Source organism: Hemiscyllium ocellatum, chromosome 10 (genome assembly GCF_020745735.1).
Source record: "Hemiscyllium ocellatum isolate sHemOce1 chromosome 10, sHemOce1.pat.X.cur, whole genome shotgun sequence".
NCBI classification, from domain to species: domain Eukaryota; kingdom Metazoa; phylum Chordata; class Chondrichthyes; order Orectolobiformes; family Hemiscylliidae; genus Hemiscyllium; species Hemiscyllium ocellatum.
Genome location: NC_083410.1, coordinates 42,257,220 through 42,281,362, shown reverse-complemented (window position 1 = coordinate 42,281,362; position 24,143 = coordinate 42,257,220).

The window sequence follows — 24,143 nt, the reverse complement described above, 5'->3', positions numbered from 1 at the left end:
GCTTTCTGTAAAGTTGGAATAGATTTACGACTGTAATCTTGATGCTTCTTTCAGGATTTTAACATATGAGCACAGAGCAAAACTACTCAATCCAGGGAAGCGGTAATTTCTCTGAAAATCCCAGGAGTCTAAATGATAGACTGGCTGATTTTAGCTTTATGCTGTGGTGAATGAAAATAAACAGCAAGGGATCTGCTCATCACAACTGACTGAACATATCTTCCAATTGAAACCATTCAGAGGGTGAATGATACAGACAGCCAATCCATCAAGCTTGCTTTGCTCCCACCAAAAGTAAAAATCATCCCAAAATGTTCGTATTCTTCTAATTTGTAAATGATTTTTTTTTAAAGCCAGTGTATATGTTTAGGTTTATGTTATACCTAGGCTACCAAGCTACCAGTCTGATTACATTTGTGGTATTGGTCTCTGCTTCATTAGTTCAACCATGTTTTCCTTAGGCAGGGTAATAAATTATGTCATCAGCTTGCCTAGTAGAACCTTTGTCACAATATCAGTAAGACTTCAGTTTCGAAGACTTCCCGTGTCTAATCATGTATTAGGCAGAAGGAGCACATCTGCTTATTTTCTTTTTTGTCGAACAGGTCTTTAGCCTGAAGCCAGGGGCCATAGGTTGAGGGGTATTAATCCACATCAAATATAGCTTCTTTCCTGTCTTTACCGTCTGCCACAGGCTCAGTGGAAAGATTCCCAGGTGGGAAAATGAGTTAGAAATACAACTTTCCTTACCATTAAGTCCTGGACTGTTTCTTGAATCTGGAGCTCTTACTCAGAGGTAGGAACATTACTTTCTACTCTACAAGACATCCCTGTACTACCACGAAGGACTCCAATGAAATAAATAGAAGGCAGCAGATTTCCTTGGTGATACTCTGCAAACTCCTTTAACATATTTTATGTGTCTCTCTCTGTGTTTCTGAATTTGCTTGTGTGCCTTGATGAGATGTGTGATATTAATTTGGTATGACCTAATAGTCTGTCTCTTTGAAGAAGGCTCAGGGGAGGTTACATCAGGGAATTCCAAGTGTAGGAAATGAGCCGTAAACATGAGGTCATGAGCACTAAACATAATGTTTCTGGTTCATGTTTAAAATTCTAATTATGGCTTTCAATATGTGACGTAATTGTGAGTGAAAATGGTGATAATCAGTCATCAAAACAGACTAAAACACAGGAAGCCTTGTGTAATACAGAAAGATCGGTATAAGGTTTAAAAGATTCAATATAAACTGGATATATTGTTTGCCAAATTATAAAGGTTACATAATTTCTGTCTTGTACTTTTAAGTGTATGAGTTGATTATCAGTAACAATCAAAGGATGCTAGACTTCATTGGTTCAAGGATACCGATCAGATGTGGTAAGCTAACTCATCTGAAGCGATACACCATTTAGTTTAAAAATGTAAACAACTTAAATTTACCTCACTCTAAAAAATCAACAAGAACTAGTTTCCATCTTTCATTTTAATCATATGACCCAGCCTTTCCAACGCAGTCCCCCACCAACAGGCCCCACCCCACCAAACACACTGCTGAGACTGTGAGACTTCTAACCAACATGGGGATGCAACCTTCAACTGGCAACTTTGCAGGTTTGGTGTCATTAATATTTTTAATTTCAAACATTGAATCTTTCAGGTCTTGGAGCACTGCAGAAATTCATCAAGACTCCTCAGATAACATCTCCTAAACCCACAAATACAACCATCTAGGAGGACAAGGGCAGTAGATACTTGGGAACACCACTACCTTCAAGTTCCCTTGCAAGCCACTCTGACTTGGAATATATCAGCATTCCTTTAGTGTTACGGAGTCAAAACCCCAGAACTCCATCTCAATTGCATTGTGGGTCCATCTCCATCATATTGATGGCAGCAGTACAAGAAGGCAGCTCACCACCTTCTCAAGGATAATGAGGGAAAAGCAATAAATCCTGGCCTACCTAGGGATACCCAAAACCCTTGAGGGAATAATAAAAATGATTATGACAGTTTTATATTTAACCCTTTTTCCTGAGTCCTTAGTCCCTCTCTCCAGAGCTACTGGCAAGCCTGTTGAACATTTCCAATATTTTTGCTTTATATTAATGACAGAAACCTACAGCTCCCTGATTGTATCCTCCATTATAGAGTCCACCTCTTTCTCTGAGTGTGCAAGTGAGTGTCAGAGCCAGGTTGACTTCTCTCCTGTGGTGATGTGATACTCCACTCATTGAACAGGCATGCGCCAGAAGCTTGGCAAACCTTTCAGTGGAAACAAATAGGAAGAACTCCCCTTTCCTGAGACCCTCACAATTAAATGTGTTTATTTACTCTGAAATCACAGCTTGCAATTCACAAGGAAGTATAATTAGCACATCTTTTTCCAAGATGGTGGTGGAGTGGCAGGGCAGCGTTTGGGCTGCCGAGCCCAAGGCTTGTCCGCTTCTGCCTACGTTTCCTTCTGTTTTCCTTTATTTTCTTTTCCTCCTTTTTCTTTTCTTTTTGCATTCTGCAGCATCTTCGGTGGGGCATCGGTGAGGGTGAGAGCAGAATTGCAGTAACAGGTCAGGGATAGCATGTTCCAGGATTCAGCAGTAATGGAATTGAGGAGTGACTCCTGAGGGCTGGTGGGGCAGTTGGGAGCAAGGTTCCAGGGACCTGCGATAGCACTGAGACCCCCAGGTTTTGGGTACCTTAATAAGATAAGACTACAGTGTGAAGGTAAGACTTTTAGACCTGGATGCTTCCACATTTTTTCTTGGCTTTTTTTTTGTATTTCTGCTTTTTTAAAAAATTCTAGTTTTTGTAACTTGTTTTTTTTATTAATTCGGGTTTTTATACCTAAGGTGGCACCAGTGAATGGCAACTTTTACATTTTTCACTGTATTTCTATACTCCTGTACTTGAGTACACATGACTATAAAACCTAAATCTAATTCTAAAACGTCTTTGTCATCATACCAGATATCAAACACCAAAACGTCTGGGTTAAACCAGCCCCGACATTTAGTGTTCAAAGTACAAACAGTAGCGTGCACAATGAAGGTTGTTTGAAAAGAACAAAAACAGAAATTCCCAAAGAAACTCAGCAGGTCTGGTAGCATCTTTGGAGCGAAAACAGAGTTAACATTTGGAGTCCTGTGAACCCTTATGATATGGGATTTGCACTTTGTCCATGTGGACCCATCCACTGTGGATGAACACACCAGTGCCCTGATGGAACTAGCACTTGAGAACTGTGATGGGATGAATACATAGAAAATACATTAATCACCTGCACAAGAGCCTTCTGAAACCCTGAGATTGACACAAATTGGTTCTGATGAAAAATCTGAAATGTTAACTTAGTCCCTCTCTCCAGAGATACTGCCAAATCTGCTTAACATTTCCAATGTTTTTGCTTTATATTAATGACAGAAACCTGACAGTTGTCAGCCTGTGGCTCCCTGGTTGGATCTTCCATTATAGAGTCCACCTCTTTCTCTGAGTGTGCAAGTGAGTGTCAGAGCCAGGTTGACATCTTCCTGTGATGATGTGATACTCCACTCATTGCAGAGGCATGTGCCAGAAGCTTGGCAAACCTTTCAGTGGAAACAATTAGGGAGAACTCCCCTCTGCTGGGACCCTCACAATTAAATATCCAGGCACCATACGACAGAGCTGAAAAATGTGTTGCTGGAAAAGCGCAGCAGGTCAGGCAGCATCCAAGGAGCAGGAGAATTGACATTTTGGGCATAAGCCCTTCTTCATACGACAGAGACAAGCACTCACTTAATGTCAGGCAAGAACATTAGAGTTGGCCAGCCACCACTCCCCCACCGCCAGCCGCCATGTGGAGATGTACAGGGATGTACAGAAAGTGATCCCATGCTCTTGCAACAGTTCAAGGCTGCTCAAGGTGTAGGGTTCACTGTCACTTTCTCATACAGACAGGACGTGATCATTGCAAATAAACGGGAGGGATACACAGCATTTTGTTTACAGCCCTCACTCTATCTCTTTCTTGGACACACCCTGATATCCTTCATCACAAAGTTCACTGCACTCCTGAACTTGCTGCAATCTTGATATCATCAGACCCCTGACTGATGGAGCAAAAAGTGTTGCCCTGTGAGCTTTTCCATAGAGAGAAGACATCTAAGGATGGCTGTCCTGCACTTGGCTCATTATTAAATGAGGTTACCCTTAGAGAACAACAGTAAATCTTCTCACTTGCTACAATCCTCATCCCCACTGTGACCATAAGCACCACCATCCTTAGGCCCTCCCATTATCCAAGCCAGCTACTCTTCACCTTTATATACACCCCACCACAAGACCAGTCATTTCCCAGCTTTGACTCTGAAATGCCCACCCTACCATCATTTGTCCAGCTTCTTCCCTGTATGTTCAACTTAATCCCCAGGATCCTACCAACTGCCCCACTCTTTAGGTTCAATACCCAACTTTCATCACTGCCCATTAAATCCATTCCACCTGTTGCTATATGATTTACATTCTAGATATTCCCCTGTTATTCCCCAGACAGGCTTATATCATGCACCAGTCTCCTTGTTCTGTGCCCATTATGTTCCAGTCATCCTCCAAGCCCTATGCAACTTTGACCCCTGCAATCTGTGTGACTCAGAAAAATCTTCCTTTAAAAGGCCAACAGCTGCTCACTCCAAACCCCCACGAGATGACAACTTCACCTGGGACATCCCAAACTAAACTACTCCCATTTGCCTGTGTTTAGCCCATATCCCTCTTTTCTATTCATGTACTGTCCAAGTGTTTTTAAAAATTGCAAATGCACCCACTTTGTCTGGCAGTTCATTTCACCAATAAACCACCCTCTATACAAATAACTTGCCCCTCAGGTCCCTTTTAAATCTTTCTTATCTCATCTTAAAAGTATGCCATCTGATTTTGAATTCCCTACTCTAGGGAAAAGATCTTGGCTATTCACCTTAACTATGCCCCTCATGATTTTGTAAACCCTTATAAAGTTCCAGTGAAAAAAGTCCCAGCCTTTTAAGTCTCTCCTTATAACTCAAACACTCCAGTCCCAATAACATCCTCGTAAATCTTTTCTGCATACTCTCCGAGTTAATAACATCCTTCTTGTAGCAGGGTGACCAGAACCGTACAAAGTACTCCAAAAGTGGCCATACCAACGTCCTGTACAACCACAACATGGTGTCTCAACTCCTATACTCAATGGTCTGAGCAATGAAGGCAAGTGTGCAAATGTCTTTTTTACCACCCTGTCTGTATATGACACAACTTTTAAAGCACTATGAACCTGAATCCCTAAGTCTGTTTGTTCAACAACACTCCCCAGGGCAAAAGAGCTTCCTCATGTTCACTGTTGGGATCCTTGACCTGCCTCTAAAGTTCTGAGACTTTAATTTTTTATATTAGATTACTTACAATGTGGAAACAGGCCCTTCGGCCCAACAAGTCCACACTGACCTGCAGAAGCGCACCCACCCCGACCCCTACATTTACCCCTGCACCTTACACTATGGGCAATTTAGCATGGCCAATTCACCTAACCTGCACATTTTTGGACTGTGGGAGGAAACCGGAGCACCCGGAGGAAACCCACACAGACACGGGGAGAATGTGCAAACTCCACACAATCAGTCGCCTAAGGCCATTGCCATTGTGATTCTGAAGTTTAGCCTCCCACACAACTATGTTCCCAATCCAACTTGTTGGCAATCCCAGGAACAATATAAGATTCCAAATAAGCAGAGACCAGGGAATATGAGCAGAGCTATAAGTCAGGACCCTGCAGAAGGGCCAACACACTAACTCTGTGGGAATTGCCTGAATGTTTGAACTTACAGGAAATTCCCCTGCTTCCCAGTAGTGCCTGAAAAGATCTCTGATTCTGAGTTAGAATTTGAGATTTTGGACAATTCAGACTTAACTGAATAATTGACAGAAAAGTATTCGTCTGACTTCTGGGTAATGACACAACTGGCCTCCATGACTCTGTTGAAAGTAAATGATGGGTTTCACACCTTGACATAGAAGGGATTCAGTTGATTTTTTTTTGACCGATGCAGAGATCTGGAAAGGAAAACAAAAACAGTTATTGCTGTGAAAAGCAGAAAAAGAGAACTTTTTTATGTGTTCACCACATAAGCTGAACGTAAGAGTCACACAATAAGATTTTATGTTTTCAGGCTTTTTCTGTAATAAAGGAACTAAGTAAACACAATTTCAGTGGGCAACTTAAGATGCAGAAAGGATCCTCCATTTAACTTTTAAAATGCAAGAAAATCCACCTACATCGTTATATTTTATTGTGTCCCTCCTGATTGTTTGTTTCTTTTTGTCTTCTCCAGCTAAACAACTTGAAATCCCCAAACTGACTCTGAACATGCGGTCTGCTCTGGAGAACCATTTCCAAAACTGGGCAGAGCTTCCATATTGTCTTGCTTGGTCTTTTCGATCAAAGCTTCAGATTGATCTGTGGAATTGCCTGCCCAGTAAAACAGATGAGGCTACTTCGGTGAATGTTTTTAAAGGTAGGTAGATTTTTGAACAGTAAAGGAATTAAGGGTTATGGTGAGCAGGCAGGTAATGGAGCTGAGTCCACCAAAAGATCAGCCATGATCTTATTGAATGGCAGAGCAGGTTTGATGGGCCAGATGGTCTACTCCAGCTCGTGTTTCTTATATTCTTATATTCTTCTGAAGCATGGGTTCCTACATTCAGTCTGTGTAGTGAGTAATGACAGTTGTCTGCCTTTATCTCTCTCTCTCTTTCTCTCTCCTCAGCTTCTTGCAGACTAACCAGTGTGTGAGTTTGAAGTCTTCCCAGTGTGTGAACATAGTGGAGTTTGCAAGAAGATTGAGACAATATGTAATATGACCAGCCAGGTACTTCTCAATATTGGGAACAAGGGTTGAACAGAAAGAAGGGATTCCCACTAGCAAGTGGCAAGAAGACTATTAATGTGCATTACCATGCATTAATATCTCTATGTTAGTTCATTTCACCTCATTAACATATAGTTTCCCAATCACCCATCAGATAGAAACTAGATGGTAATAATCCCTGACATGAAAGTTTATGAACTCTCCCAATGTGTCCAGCTCACAGCTTGCTCCTCCAGACCTCCATCTTGGATGCCCAGCACCAATGTCTCAGGGCACACTCTGTGGGTAGTGACCATATGCAGACCTCATCCAATGATCCAACACACAGCAGCCTCACCACATCATCCTGGTACATCTCTAGTCCAAGTATAGTGTCCTTCTGCACCCCAGTGCTTCACTTCGGAGTGCAATTTCATTGCAATGCTGCTGCAAGGGCACTTTGCACCCAGGGAAAGGCATCTAGCTCAGAGATTGGACCAGACTGCATCTCATAGTTGTTTACTCATTCTTTTAGAACTCACTCCTTTCCACCCATTTGGATGTTCACAGCATCCCTGCCTTGACTGTTGGTGCTCTGCTGCCTTAGTCAAAGCTTAAAGCCTCACAGTACTTTGTTACGGCCTAGTTTTTTGCATACACACAAAGCCAAGCAGCTTTTTATAGCTGTCATAACTGATTAGTCAAGGGAGAATCTGACTCTCCAAAAAGTAACCCGTCCAGATCAATTCCCCTCCTCTACATTCACCCCAGACTAATGTACCTAACCTACACATCCCTGAACATTATAGGCAATTTAGCATGGCCAATTCACCTAAACTGCACATCTTTGGATTGTGGAAGGAAACACACGGAGACACAGGAAGAATGTGCAAACTCCACACAGACAGTCGCCCAAGGCTGGAATCAAACACAGGTCCCTGGCGCTGTGAGCCACCGTGTCACCCCAGTGGATTTGTTACAATATAGCAGTGTGTAATATTAGTCTCACACTGACAATATGTGCCAGCAGTCTACACTGCAAACACACTGCACGTGCATTGATCAAATGGCCATTTCTGAAGGTTTATGGAGAGTAGTCAAGTCACGAGGGACCACTGACAGTTGGGTGTCCCGGTACAGTATGTCATTGACATCTTCGGATCTCAGTTCAGGGTTTTGGACCCAGTCTGTCTGCTACTTGGGACAGTTACAATCAGGAAGCCTGTATTGCTAGGCTTCAATGGGATAATGCACTGGAAAGCAAGCCTTGCTACTCCAGGAATCATCGCAAAAGTTAAAGATTTTAAACATAATGCAAATATTTTCAATTTATCTGTTGTTTTGACTCAAGTTGAAGACAGACATCGGAGTGCGGCTGGGGAAATTAACAAGCAATGAAATTCACAACTAATGTTGGAGGAGCTGTTTGGGCGAAGTTCACAGCATAGAATCAGATAAGTTAATCATTGTTTTAAGTGTGTCCAGCAGAAAGGCTGCATAGTGAGTAGAGTGGATTCTTTCTTGATTATATGTCTTTGAAGATATGTCTCTTGATTAAACCTAAAATATAAGCCTTAACTCTTAATTTAACTTGGGGCAGTGTTTTGTAGAGGAATAAGATGGTGTTATTTTCTTGGTCTGTAGATTGTGAAGGAGCAAAAATGGCCTTTAGTAGACTGATATGGGCTTCTTGTCAGATGTGGGAGTTTAAAGAGAGTTTAAGGGTTACTGCAGATTATATCTGCCATAAATGCTGTTGGATGCGAATCTTATCAGATCGAGTGGATCGGTTGGAGAGACAGTTAGAAACAATGAGGAATTTGCAACAGCAACAGTATGTGATGGATGGCAGTTATAGGAAGGGGGGAGTCTCAGATACAGTCACATAGATGGGTTAACTCCAGGAAAGGTAAGCGAGGTAGGCATCTAGTGCAGGAGTCTTTTGTGGATATATCCATTTTAAACAGGTATGCCATTTTGGAAAATGTAGGGGGTGATGGATTCTCAGGGGGACGTAGCACAAACAGCCAAGTTTCTGGTGTTGAGACTGGCTCTAATGCAACGAGGGGTATGTCGGCTTCCAAGAGATCAATTGTGTTAGGGGATTCTGTAGTCTGAGGTACAGACAGACGTTCCTGTGGCCAGCAGCGAAAAATCAGAATGGTGTGTTGCTTCCCTGGTGCCAGGATCAAGGATGTCTCAGAGAGGGTGCAGAATGTTCTCATAGGAGAGAGAGGCCAGCAAGAGGTCATTGGCCACATTGGAACCAACGACATAGGAAGTGAAAAAGGTTGAGATTCTGAAGGGGGATTACAGAGAGTTAGGCAGGAATTTAAAAAGGAGGTCCTCAACAGTAGTAATATCTGGATTACTCCCAGTGCTATGAGCTAGTGAATGCAGGAATAGAAGGGTAGAGCAGATGAATGCATGGCTGAGTGGCTGGTGTATGGGAGAAGGATTCACATTTTTGGATCATTGAAATCTCTCCTGGGGTAGAAGTGACCTGTACAAGAAGGACGGATTGCACCTAAATTGGAAGGGGACTAATATACTCACAAGGAAATTGGCTAGAGCTACTCAGAGGATTTAAACTAGCAAGGCTGGGGTGAGGGGGGAGGGGTGGGACCCAGGGAGATAGTGGGGAATGAGATCAATCTGAGACTGGTACAGTTGAGAACAGAAGCGAGTCAAATAGTCAGGGCAGGCAGGGACAAGGTAGGACTAATAAATTAAACTGCATTTATTTCAATACAAGGGGCCTAAGGGGAAGGCAGATGAACACAGGGCATGGTTAGGAACATGAGACTGGGATATCAGAGCAATTACAGAAACATGGCTCAGGGATGGGACTGGCAGCTTAATGTTCCAGGATACAAATGCTACAGGAAGGATAGAAAGGAAGGCAAAAGAGGAGGGGGACTGGCATTTTTGATAAGGGACAGCATTACAGCTGTGCTGAGGGAGGATATTCCCAGAAATACATCCAGGGAAGTATTTGGATGGAACTGAGAAATAAGAAAGGGATGATCACCTTATTGTAATTGTATTATAGACTCCGTAATAGTCAGAGGGAAATTGAGAAACAAACTTGTGAGGAGATCTCAGTTATCTGTAAGAATAATAGGGTGGTTATGGTAGGGGAGTTTAACTTTCCAAACATCGACTGGGACTGCCATAGTATTAAAGGTTTAGATGGAGAGGAATTTCTTAAGTGTGTACAACACAATTTTCTGATTCAGTATGTGAATGTACCTACTAGAGAAGGTGCAAAACTTGACCTACTCTTGGAAAATAAGGCAGGGCAGGTGACTGAGGTGACAATGGGGGAGCACTTTGAGGCCAGTGACCATAATTCTATTAGATTTAAAATAGTGATGGAAAAGGATAGACAAGATCTAAAAGTTGAAGTTCTAAATTGGAGAAAGGACAATTTTGATGGTATTAGGCAAGAACTTTCAAAAGCTGATCGGGGGCAGATGTTGGCAGGTAAAGGCACGGGTGAAAAATAGGAAGCCTTCAGAAATGAGATAACGAGAATCCAGAGAAAATATATTCCTGTCAGGGTGAAAGGAAAGGCTGGTAGGGATAGGGAATGCTGGATGACTAAAGAAATTGAGAATTTGGTTAAGAAAAAGAAGGAGGCATATGTAAGGTAAAAACAGGATAGATCGAGTGAATCCTTTGAAGAGTATAAAGAAAGTAGGAGTATAGTTAAAAGGGAAATCAGGAGGGCAAAAAGGGGACATGAGATAGCTTTGGCAAATACAATTAAGGAGAATCCAAAGGGTTTTTACAAATATATAAGGACAAAGGGTAACTAGGGAGAGAATAGGGCCCCTCAAAGATCAGCAAGGTGGCCTTTGTGTAGAGCCGCAGAAAATGGAGCAAATACTAAATGAGTATTTTGCATCAGTATTCACTGTGGAAAAGGATATTGAAGTTATAGACTGTAGGGAAATAGGTGATGACATCTTGCAAAATGTCCATATTACAGAGGAGGATGTGCTGGATGTCTTGAAATGGGTAAAGGTGGATAAATCCACAGGACCTGATCAGGTGTACCCTAGAACTCTGTAGCAAGCTAGAGAAGTGATTGCTGGGCCTCTTGCTGAGATATTTGTATCATCGATAGTCACAGGTGAGGTGCCGGAAGACTGGAGGTTGCCTTATGTGGTGCCATTGTTTAAGAAAGGTGGTTAAGGACAAGCCAGGGAGCTATAGACTGGTGAGCCTGACCTTGGTAGTCAGCAAGTTATTGAAGGGAATCCTGAGGGACAGGATGTACATGTATTTGGAAAGGCAAGGACTGATTAGGGATAGTCAACATGGCTTTGTGTGCGAGAAATGATGTCTCACAAACTTGAGAGTTTTTTGAACAAAGAGGATTAGTGGGGGCAGAGCAGTAGATGAGATTTATATGCACTTCAGTAAGGCATTCGACAATGTTCCCCATGGTAGTCTGGTTAGCAAGGTTAGATCTCATGGAATACAGGGAGAACTAGCCAATTTGGATACAGAACTGGCTCAGAGGTAGAAGACAGAGGGTGATGGTGGAGGGTTGTTTTTCAGACTGGAGGCCTGTGACCAGTGGAGTGCTACAAGGATCGGTGCTGGGCCCTCTACTTTTTGACATTTTCATAAATGATTTAGATGCGAGCATAAGAGATACGGTTAGTAAGTTTGCAGATGACGCCAAAATTGGAGGTGTAGCGGACAGGGAAGAGGGTTACCTCAGATTACAACAGGATCTTGACCAGATGAGCCAACGGGCAGAGAAATCGCAGATGGAGTTTAATTCAGATAAATGTGAGGTGCTGCATTTTGGGAAAGCAAATCTTAACAGGACTTATACTCTTAATGGTAAGGTCCTAGGGAATGTTACTGATCAAAGAGACCTTGGAGTGCAGGTTCATAGTTCCTTGAAAGTGGAGTCGCAGGTAGATAGGATAGTGAAGAAAGCATTTGGTTTGCTTTCCTTTATTGGTCAGAGTATTGAGTACAGGAGTTGGGAGATCATGTTGCGGCTGTGCAGGACATTGGTTAGGCCACTGTTGGAATATTGCATGCAATTCTGGCCTCCTTCCTGTTGGAAAGATGTTGTGAAACTTGAAAGGATTCAGAAAAGATTTACAAGGATGTTGCCAGGGTTGGAGGATTTGAGCTATAGGGAGAGGCTGAACAGGTTGGGGCTGTTTACCTTGGAGCGTCGAAGGCTGAGAGGTGACCTTATAGAGGTTTACAAAATTATGAGGGACATGGATAGGGTAAATAGGCAAAGTCTTTACCCTGGGGTTGGGGAGTCCAGAACTAGAGGGCATAGGTTTAGAGTGAGAGGGAAAAGATATAAAAGAGACCTAAGGAGCAACTTTTTCACGCAGAGGGTGGTACATGTATGGAATGAGCTGCCAGAGGATGTGGTGGAGGCTGGCACAATTGCAACATTTAGGAGGCATTTGGATGGGTATATGAATAGGAAGGGTTTGGAGGGATATGGGCCAGGTATCGGCAGGTGGGACTAGATTGGGTTGGGATATCTGGTCGTCATGGTTGGGTTGGACCGAAGGATCTGTTTCCATGGTGTACATCTCTATGACTCCAAAGCAAAGACTACATTTCTGTACTTAACACTAGCTATTATTACAAGTACATAGACTCTCGCAACAAATAAACAGATAAGAACTACCGGTATGGCTCTACTAATTAAAACCTTTAATGCCCTTGCCAACTTCTTTTTACATATGCATATAGACAGACATGCAGTCATCGTCAAGGGGCAAAACTGGGTGTTATGATTGGAGGAAACACTGAGAGAGAAATTCAGTGGTTCCTACTCTTAAGAATTTCTGAAATCATTTTCTTATAGTTTTTGAGTGGGTCAGAATGCTGCTTCTCAGATACCCTCCACTGGATGCTTCTAATGGTCTGCAAAAGGCAGAGGGTAGCAAGCTCACTTAGAACATAGAACATAGAACATAGAAAGATACAGCGCAGTACAGGCCCTTCGGCCCTCGATGTTGCGCCGACCGAATCCTACCTAACCTACACTAGCCCAATAACTTCCAAATGCCTATCCAATGCCCGCTTAAATGACCATAAAGAAGGAGAGTTCACCACTGCTACTGGCAGGGCATTCCATGAACTCACAACCCGCTGTGTAAAGAATCTACCCCTAACATCTGTCCTATACCTACCATCCCTTAATTTAAAGCTGTGTCCCCTAGTAACACCTGACTCCATTAGCGGTAAAAGGTTCTCAGTGACGACCCTATCTAAACCCCTAATCATCTTATACACCTCTATCAAATCTCCCCTAAACCTTCTCTTCTCCAATGAGAACAGCCCCAAGTGCCTCAGCCTTTCCTCATAAGATTTTCCTACCATTCCAGGCAACATCCTGGTAAACCTCCTCTGCACTCGTTCCAATGCCTCCACATCCTTCCTATAGTATGGCGACCAAAACTGCACACAATACTCCAGATGAGGCCGCACCAGAGTCTTATACAGTTGCAACATGACCTCAGGACTCCGGAACTCAATTCCTCTATCAATAAAGCCCAGTACACCATATGCCTTCCTCACAGCACTATTTACCTGGGTGGCAACTTTCAGAGATCTGTGTACATGGACACCAAGATCCCTCTGCTCATCCACACTACCAAGTAGCCTACCATTAGCCCAGTAATCCATCTTCTTGTTACTCCTACCAAAGTGAATGACTTCACACTTAGCTACATTGAATTCCATTTGCCACATTTCTGCCCAGCTCTGCAACTTATCTATATCCCGCTGTAATCTACCACTTCCTTCCTCACTATCCACAACACCACCGACTTTTGTGTCATCCGCAACCGACTTTTGTGTCATCCGCAAACGACTTTTGTGTCATCCGCAACCGACTTTTGTGTCATCCGCACTTGTAGAAGGTCACTGAGTTATTCCTTAGAAGTCACAGCTTTTAGCAATGGCTGAAGGAACGATAAACTGGTTTTCTTCAGGTTTAAAATGGCTTCCTGCAGAGAATACGGAGAGAGCTCCTAAGTAGGTTGGTGACTGAAGACTTCTCTGTATCATGTTCACTGCCCTGAACTGGTCAGTTACCTGAGAACCAAGCAGAAGATCTTCATCATTAGTAACTGGTCACTAGTCCACAAACAAATCTGTTACCCATTGCCAATTAAACCTCATTTGTATGCAAACCCTTGACTAGAGTTCATCTGCAAACTAAACTTCAATTCCTTCTTGAGCAAATAGCTACATAAATGATGCTTACCATCAGTGTCAGGTTACTTGCTGTCAAAGCATGCAACAGTTCTACTTGATTTGAAAATTGTTCTTTTCTCACTTTTGTCCAAAATTAGAAATATGGGAAAAATAAAAAAAGACACAATCTCTACGGTATCACTACAGTCCAGGAAGCTCTCCACAGTAAGTCCTGCAGGTCCAGTGCAAGCCTGTCAGGGGAGTTACAGAGTGTCAGAGTGCTACAATCAGGGTTGTAATCAGACATCAGGGTTGTTCATGCGAGTCAGTCATGTGGGGGGGCCAAGGTCAGTCTTGCAGGTCAAATGAGTGAAGGTCAATGGTGATTATCAGGGAACACAGTAGCATTAGGGAAATGGGAAAATCAATACATCAAAATAACAAAACCAAGGATGCTGGAGATCTGAAACAAAAATGGAAAGTGCTGGAGAAACTCAGCAAGCCTGGCAGCATCTATGGAGAGAGAAACAAAGTTAACATTTCAAGTCCAGTGACCCTTCTTCAGAGCTGAAAGCAACTAGGAAACAATGGCATTTGTTGCTGACGATGGGTGATGGGGGGCAGAAGGTGTAAACAGAGTAAAAGAAGAAAGGATAGATAGCTTAGGGGATTGTTGATAGCGAGTCAGGGAAGAGAAGAAGCTAGCTGGGTGATAAGAGGGCTGTACTGAAAGCAACCTATTTCATTACCACACCTAGAGTTGTGGGGCTAGGTAATGACATGGAAGGATGTGCTCATGCTCTTAAAGTGTTAAACTCAATGTTGAGTCCTGCTTCGAACTCCTTCCAAAAAACCACAAACAGGATTTCCGAGGTGGACCCATTGTTTCCACCTGTTCCCACTCCATGGAACTGATTTCTGCCAACCTTGACTCAATCTTTTCCCATTCTTGTCCAGTCTCTTCCCACTTACAACCATGTTTTTTTTTTCTGGGCTTCCAGCATAGCCAACCCATTTTCTGGTCATGTATGTGTGTGAATATCTCACAGATTTGATGCAGTCAGATAACCAGCTTTTAACCTGTAACAACTAAACCACCAGAAAATTCTGAACAGGTCACATGCCTCCAATCATTCCTGCATTTTAGATTAAACTAAAGAAACAGTATCATCTTACAAATTCTATTTCTATTTGTCCTTTATTTCTTTCCACTGATTACTGAGAAATTAGAAGGTTTGGAAGGTTTAGAGGGATGTGAGAAATCACTTTTTTACCCAGAGGGTGGTGAGTATCTGGAACGCTTTGCCTGTAGGAGTGGTAAATGCAGCAACCCTCATAACATTTGAGAAATGTTTAGATGTGCACCTGTAATAGCAAGTTATACAAAGCAATGGACCAAGTAATTGAAAATGGGATTGAAATAGTTGGATGGTTGTTTTCGATCAGTGCATTCACGATGATCAAAGAGCCTTTTTCTGAGCTGTCGATCTCTATGATTCTATGACTAAGTTCACATTTTTTAATGTAAATCATTGGTCACACAGGAATCACAATTAAAGTTACTTTCACAATCAATCCTTACTTGCTGCTAACAATGATTCTAAAGTTAAGAAGCAATTCTTAGTCATAGAGTCAGCACAGAATCTTGTGACAGTGGAGCTAAGTTTATATACTTTTGCTATTGAATTGCTAAGGAGTAATTACTCATCAAGTCACTAGCAGGATGACTGTTTCGGTCCAAACAGTCCACACTGACCATAATCCCAAACTAAACTACTCCCACCTGACTGCACTTGGCCCATATCCCTCCAAACATTTCTTATTCATGTACGTATCCAAACATCTTTTAAATGTTGTAACTGTATCCACACCTATCACTTCCTCTGAAAGTCCATTCCACGAAAGAACTACCTTCTGTGTAAAAAAATTGCATCTCCAGTCTTTTTTAAATTTTTGTCCTTCTACCTGAAAAATAGATCCCCTCGTCATAAAATCCCCCAATCTAGGGAAAAGACACCTGCTGTTTATCTTATCTATACTCTTCATGAATTTATACACTTCTCTTTAGTCAACCATCAACTTCCTACACTCCTATTCAGCCACTCCTTATATCTCAAACACTCCATTCCCAATAACATCCTGGTCAATCTCTTCTGAACTCTCTCATGGGTAATAATATCTTTCCTGTAAGAGGGTGTCCAGAACTGGACACCAAACTCCAGAATAGAGCTCATTAACATCCTGTATGACCTCAAAATATCATCCCAGTTCCTATACTCAAAGATGCAAACAAATGAAGGCAAACGTGCTGAACTGTCCCATCCATATGTAACGCAAATTTCTAAGAATGATGTACCTGAACCAATGGCTGTTTTGTGTAATTTTTTGATAATTCCAAGAAAGAGTTAATTCATTGACTCAGTAACATGTGTAGGTCCAAGTGCAAAGTTAGTAGTACAAATGCTATTATAATCTGAACTGGTTGATGTTTAGATCAACAATCCAAATATAGACATCACACACAAAATGATATATCCCAGACATTCTCTTGATGCGGTAATGGGTGTGAAGGCCTACACATTCATCTTTGATGATGCCATTCTTCTTGGGTAATCATCCCATTTTCTTACAATCTGTAATTTTATAAACTGTTTCAGTTTTTAAAATAATCCTGTGGTGTCTTTTCATCCTATCATGTTCCTGCTTTTTCAATAATGCATTTAACCACCGCTCCTTCAGGCTTAAAAATATTTTCCATAATTCTCACTGGATCAAACATAATATCCCAGTATCCCAGCATATAAAATGGCCACTTCCAATGTGCCACTTGTCTGGGGTGAGGCCTGGAAATTGATCATTGAAACTGCTTCAGGAGTACAAATCGCCTGACTTTTCATATGTTGTCGCCTTTCCAGAGGTGAAACCATAAAATGGCAGTCTGTTAAAATTATTGACAGTGCAGCTAAGTTTAGATACTTTTGCTACTGAATTGGTAGGGAGCAATTACTCATCAAATCACTAGCAGGATGGCTGCTTCACAATAACAAAAATTCCATTCTTATTTCTTGAGATTCTGGATGTCAACTGGACTATTGATGGTTATATTCCATCATTCTGTTGGCTTACCATGAAAATAACCAGAGGCCTTTAGTATGACTGAACACAGCTCATTTGAGAAAGGTTTTCCTTCTAATTGAAAACAAAGGCCATGGATTTGTCTCCCAACGTTTACCCCTTTTCTCTTTTATTCAATATATTTGCTTGAAATTTAACATCTTGCATATTCTATTTCATTGTTTCATTTCTTATTAATTATTTCCCTTGCTTGCCTCCTTCAGTTGGTCTTCAAACTCGGACCACATACAGTGAAATATTGGCTGATAGTTTAATACATTAAAGGCATTGTTCACAAGTCATGGTAACACTATGACTATAGATAGGCTGTTAAATGAACCAATAATATAATCCTTCAAAAGCTTTCATATTGAACATACAGTTAAAAGGATACTTTTGGTGTGGACGCCCTAACTGAGTATGCAAAGAATCATGATCAATTCAATAGAATTTGAGGATTACAATTACGAACTGTTCCTTGCTACCAATTTAAATGACTCCACAAAAGGTCTGTTATCTTTGCTGTCAAGACTTTCAATGAAGAATCAAATTTCCAAACTGCTTGAGTCATTTCACTTGAACAATAGTGGAATGGCCAAATTATTAATTTCTCCTTTTAGACTTGATTTTTGTTGGCAATGACGTATGAAAATTCAGAACATCAGTCGAGTCCACTATTCCTGAGAGGCTTGGTTCCTAAAGTAAAATATGCTTAATTCAGTCGAGCAGCAAGTCTTTCTCCCTGCTATGGCTGGGGTGATACAAAAGCTGCAATCACTTGTATCTCTGTTACTGAGATCAGGCAACATTGTATATATCTACCCTGGTCCTAGGCTGGCTATGGTGCAGAGTAAAGAAAGATCAACATGAAAATAGAGAGATTAATAAATATTTGCCCATCTGAAAAAGACTGATGATACTTCCCCACAATATGTAACACTGTTAAGTCCATCCTTTTACAATAGGTCAGCCCTTGTGTTTTAAACAGATTCCATTCTGGAGTCCGTTCATAAGTCAATCTGTATGCAAGTTGGAATACAATGCGGGACAATATAAAGGAACCATTCATAAGCACAGGAAATATTCAAATGTCGGGTCTTTAACATTACACACATAAATGAGATAGTGTTCATAAGCATGAGTATTCGTAAATCGGACATTTATAAGTCAGAGACCCGTGTATTATCTAATTTATAGAAAGAAGGATTTTTGAAAAACGTTTAAATGTAGGTTCTGAAATCGATGTTACGAAAAGTCCCCTTGCCATACTGCTTACATAAATATGTGCAATGAATTGTCTTTAGTTTTTGTCATCTGCATTCACTCTAAATAAGTGCATTAGATCCTACACTGTTCTTTGATTGAAAGAAATACAAACATGCAGCCGGCATTTTATTTCAATGTCTGGGCTAATCTTTCAGAATTATTGGTTCCTTTTAACTCCTACAAAAGAGAATATAAATATTTGAATATTGTCAGTTTATTTTCAATACAAGAAATGTGATCCAATGGAATTAATTATTGTTATTCTACATATGTTGAATAACATAAATTTATAGTGCTCTGGGACAAGTTAGTTTATTTACAATTGTTCATTTCACAACCTAGAAGTCAGCCTGATGATGTCACATACGTTCAGGTTACTGATGTTAAGCCCATGCCCAGCACCTTTTAATTATACTACTTTGTTTTTAATTAATTACTGTTCTGCCTCACTAATTTGTAATATAATAAACTTGCATGGATGAAAATATGAGAAAATGATTTGACTCATGAAAGAAAACAGCAGCTAACTGTTAACCCAATGATATTCTGCAGATGACATTACTCACTAAAGGCTGTTAGTCAATATATTCACTCAGCAATCTTCATAAACATTTCATAGATGGAAATGCATCACAGAAAAATCTAAGCCTGGGCTACATCATCATTTTAAAATAAAGTCTTCCATAACTGAATTTCAGAATATAAAAAGTATTTTTCAAAAGTTATATCTCCACTGAACCCCAGAATACAGCAGTGTAATGTGGATCTATTTTGGAGCTCAAAGTTTTCATTGAAATCTGTCATTTCAGAACATATTTCAAAAGATCATTGGGGTTAAAATGTTGCTCAAATTATTTTGAACAAGTCAATGAGGTGATGAACTTGCGGCTAGTTACAGTCCATATATAAGTACTGGTTAAACTAACACTGATTCCTACACACCAATCAGCACAAAACCATGTGACTAAAGTCAGAAAAGAAATGTCTGCATCATCTCGATCAAGAAATGTGCTATACAAGCCTCTGTTTCGTAAAGGGAGTCATTCACTGAGTTGACTTCTTTCGGCAGCTTGACGTTGCAAAGGGTGTTCATGGAGATAGATGAAAGTGGATCAAGCAAGAAGGAAAGTCCAAAATGGCAACAACACATCCCTTGATAAGAATATATATGTGTGGTTTATTCTAAAGATTTCTAATCCATATCTGATCCTGAATTCTGATTCAAGCTAAGGGGTCTTGAATAACAATGACAATGTCCCAGTAGAGTTTGGAGTCAGCAGCAGATGAACATTCTTTGCAGAACTTGCTTGTTCACTTCCCAAATTACTGTAAGGGGAGAACAAACAACCTTTGTCAAAACAACCGAGTTACCATTTCCCACTGAATCAAAGAAAATTTTGCCCAGAGGAGAATACACAAAAGAATGCATCTGTCCTAGTAGATAACACACTACTGACAAGGAATAACACCAAAAAATGACCTGATTTACACAGGTAAGGACAAATCTGACAATTCTTTTTTACTGCAACAAAACTGAAAGACACACTGTCAAACCACACTTCTAATGGCTTCATCTAAAATCCTTGCCAGGCCAATAGTCAAGTACCTACAAAACGCAGACAACTTTATCAATTTTCACAGATTGGTTTTGCCATGAAGTTGTACCAAATATCAGAAGATATCTTCGACAGAACAAACAATTGAAGAAGACCACCTTGCTCCTTGACAAGCCCTATACACTCACCCTAAGAGAACCTGAAAACACAAGGAATAATAAATATGCCTATGTCAAAAAAAATCAAAATTTCAAATCCTTAACAAAGGCATCAGATGAAGCATTACTCCTGAAGAGAACTGATCAAGAGCCTAGTGAACAGTAAGGATTATATGAAGACTCAGCATAAAAAAGGACATTTCCATATGTGGCTACCTGGCAAGAAGTGATGATCAACTGTGTCAATAACTCTTGGGGAAATAGAAAACTGAAAGTAGTGCAGATGCTGGAACAAAACAGGGATTGCTGGAAAAACCCAGCAGGTCTGGCAGCATCTATGGAGAGAAATCCGAATTAGTGTTTTGAGTCCAGTGACCCTTCTTCAGAACTTTTGGAGACATGTTTGGGCCACCGCAATCAAGATGGAAATCAACTGCAACAGAAGGGAGGATTTCAAATGTTTCATTGAAGAAGAAATACTTGTTTATGGACTTGATGGAGTCAATACCCTTGATCTAAATAAAGCTCTGTCTGTACTTGGAGTTGAAGTAGCTCTTGATGACAGCTAAGACATTGCAAAGTATTGGTTCCCAAGAAATTACCAATGAGAAAATGCCTGATGATCAAATATTGGAAAATGGAACAGATTCAAAAACTCAGGATGTCCAGTAAGCTGAGGAGAATGTTGGTGACAACAGTACTGAGACTGATTCACTCTAATTACCCTGTATGTTGACCAACTGCTTCGAAGGAACATTGAGATGGTTGGACACCAATGTAAAATCAGCTGCCATAGATGTAGCACAACTTCAAAATATCCTATACCATGGAGAAATGAATAGTAAAAAATGATTGATCTCAATAACATGCATGCATCCATTTTATAATAACCATCCATGGTTATACATACTCAATTTGTACATAAATATTCACATTTGTATTACTAGAAGAAATAATTTAGTTTACTTTATTTAATTCAGTTGTTACTTTTAAAACTGAGAGAGTTTTTTTTGTTAAGCAAATGTGTTAATGGATATGGGCCAAAAGCAGATATATGCAGTTCGGCCTCAGATCAGCTACGATTTCATTGAAAGGCAGAATTTCAAATATTTTACCTCAAAAAATATATGGGAAAAAATGTACATGAAGAAGGAGAGATTGATTTTACATCACAAAGAAGGAGGGGTTTTTTTTTCAAACGGAGTTTGTGTGGGAGAGGCCTCCAAGAGTTTGTCGAGTTTTGATCTGTAGAAGTTGTTTTTATTCTTGAAACTTCATACTTCAAAAAATATTATGCAAAAGAAAATGCACAAAGAAGGAGAGATTGCTTTACATAAGGAGCTTGGAGAGAGGCCTACCCTTGGATGGCTCTGGAGAGGGATTTTTTTTTATCCAGTGATTGAAAGCTGACAGCTGGAGGACTTAAGAAAGAGTGTTTTCCCAATTGTTTCATCCAAGTGCTTGATGTTTTAAAAAAAATTGTCTTTATCATTTGTGTGATTAAAATTAAAATCTAGGGGTAAGGAAGGATAGTTTATTTTTATTTATAAGGTGCTATTGACAGCTTCTTTTTAGGCTTAATGTCACTGACAGCATTCAAGCGACACAGCATTTAATGGTTAGTAGATTTAGAGAAGTGATTACAAAGCAGGATCAGTCAGATAGATGAGTGACTGTCAGGAATAGGTAAACAAAACTGTATAAAGGTAGTTCTGAAGTCTCCTGTGGCAATTCCTCTCTCAAACATATCCTGTTTGGGTACTGTTGAAGAGGATCATCTCTTGAGGAAAATAGTTAGATCTGGGGCACTAAGAATTAATCTTATGTCAAGCAGGGTTTGTCAAGATTGAAAAGAATAACTGTTATAGAGGACTCTCCCACCAGGGGCATAGACAGGGGATAGTGCAACAGTGAGTGTGAATCTAGGAGAGCATGTTGCCTTCCTGGGGCCAAGTGTCAAAACGTTTGAAGCAGGTAGTCAAAAGGAAGAGATTGAAACCGGAAGTTGTTGTACACATTGGTAGGAATGACAAAGTTAGGGAAACGGTTAAGGCTTTGAAGACTGAATATAAGAGGAAAAGGTTAAAAACCAGAACTTCAAATGTAGTAATCTCTGATTTACTCCCAGCGCTAAGCTCTAATGAGGGAAGGAATAAAAGGATAGGACAGAAAATCAACGGCTGAAGAGGTGGTGCAATGTGTAGGGATTCAGATTCTTGGTTCAGTGAGATCTCTTCTGGGGAAGAAAGGCCTGTTCAAAAGGTCTGGGTTTCACCTAAACTAGTAAAGGATCAATAGCCTGGAGAGTAGATTTGTTAGTTCTAACAAGGGGAGCCTGTAAACAACTAGAGAAAGGAAGGGGATTCCTCAGCAGTAGTGAAAACAGAAAGACAGATGAGGATGGTTTTGAATCAGAAAAGAGCAAGATAATTAAAAAAGGCAGACAGGACCAAGTCAGAGAATGAGGTCACCTTGAAGAATTAAACTACATTTATTTCGTTGCAATGGTCTTACAAGTAAGGCTAATAACCTCAAAGCATGTATTGGAGAATGGGGCTGAAAGGTCATAGCTATTACAAAAACTTGGCCGAGGGGCTGGCAACTCGATCTTTTGGGTTTTAGATGCTTTAGGAAAGATAGAAAGGGAGATAAGAGAGAAAGGGGAGTGGTGTTTTTGATTAAGGAAAACATTACTACTGTAATTATGGAGGATATTTCTAAAGGGTAATCCAGTGAAAATATATGGTTTTGAATTAGAAATGAGAGAGATGATAACTTTGATGGGATTGTACGATAGGCTCCCCCATTGGTCAGAGGGAAATTGAGGACCAAATATGTAGAGAGATATATGTTAGAATAATAGGGCTTCAATAGGGGAGGGTTAATTTTCTAAACATTGACTGGGACTACCATTATGTTAAATGTTTGGATGTTGACGAATTTGTTACATGTGTTCAAGCAAATTTTCTTTATCAATACATAAATGCTCCAACGAGAGAAGGAGTGAAACATGACCTTCTCTTCAGAAATAAGGCAGGGCAAGTGACTAAAGTTTTGCTAAGGGAACACTTTGGGAATAGTGATTATAATTCTAATTGTTTTACAATAATTATGGAAAAGGATCTCCCTTCGCTAAAAGTTGAAGTTGAAGGTCTCATTCCTGAAGATGGGCTCATGCCCAAAACGTCGATTCTTCTGCTCCTTGGATGCTGCCTGACCTGCTGGAATAGACTGTTCACAGGTAAAGGGATGGCTGACAAGTGGGAGGCTTTCATAGAGTGATAATGAGCGTTCGGAGGTATTATGTTCCTGTTAGAGTGAAAGGTAAGGCTGATAAGATTAGGAACAATGGATGAATAAAATATTGGAGGTTCTAGACAAGAATAAAAAAGAATCCTATTTAAGAAATGGACAATTGGGATCAAATGAATCTCTTGAAGATTATGAAGCGTCTAGGAGCCTTCTGGAAAGGAAAATCAGGAAAGCAAAAAGAAGATATGAGATAACTTTGGCAGATAAGGTTTGGGATAATCCAAAAAGATTCTTCAAGTACATTAAAAGCAAAAGAGCAACCAGAGGGAGATCAATGAGGTCATCTTTGCGTTGAACCTCAGGAGATGGAAGAGATATTAAACGAATATTTTGTGTCAGTATATTTTTACTGTGGAGAAAGAAATGTAGGCTAGAGAACTCAGAAATAAATATTGATGTTTTGAAAACAGATCACATTACAGAACAAGAAGTGTTGGAGGTCTTAGAAAACATAAAGGTAAATCTCTGGGACTTGATCTAGTCTATCAGGACATTGAGGGAAGTTAGGGAGGAAATTGCAGGGCACCTAGCAGAAATATTTGTACCATTGATAACCATGGGTAAGGTGCCGGAGGACTGGAGGGTGACTAATGTTCTGCTTTTATGTAAGGCTGTAAGGAGAAACTTGGGAACTATAGACCTGTGATTCTGACATCAGAGGTAAGTAAGTGATTGGATG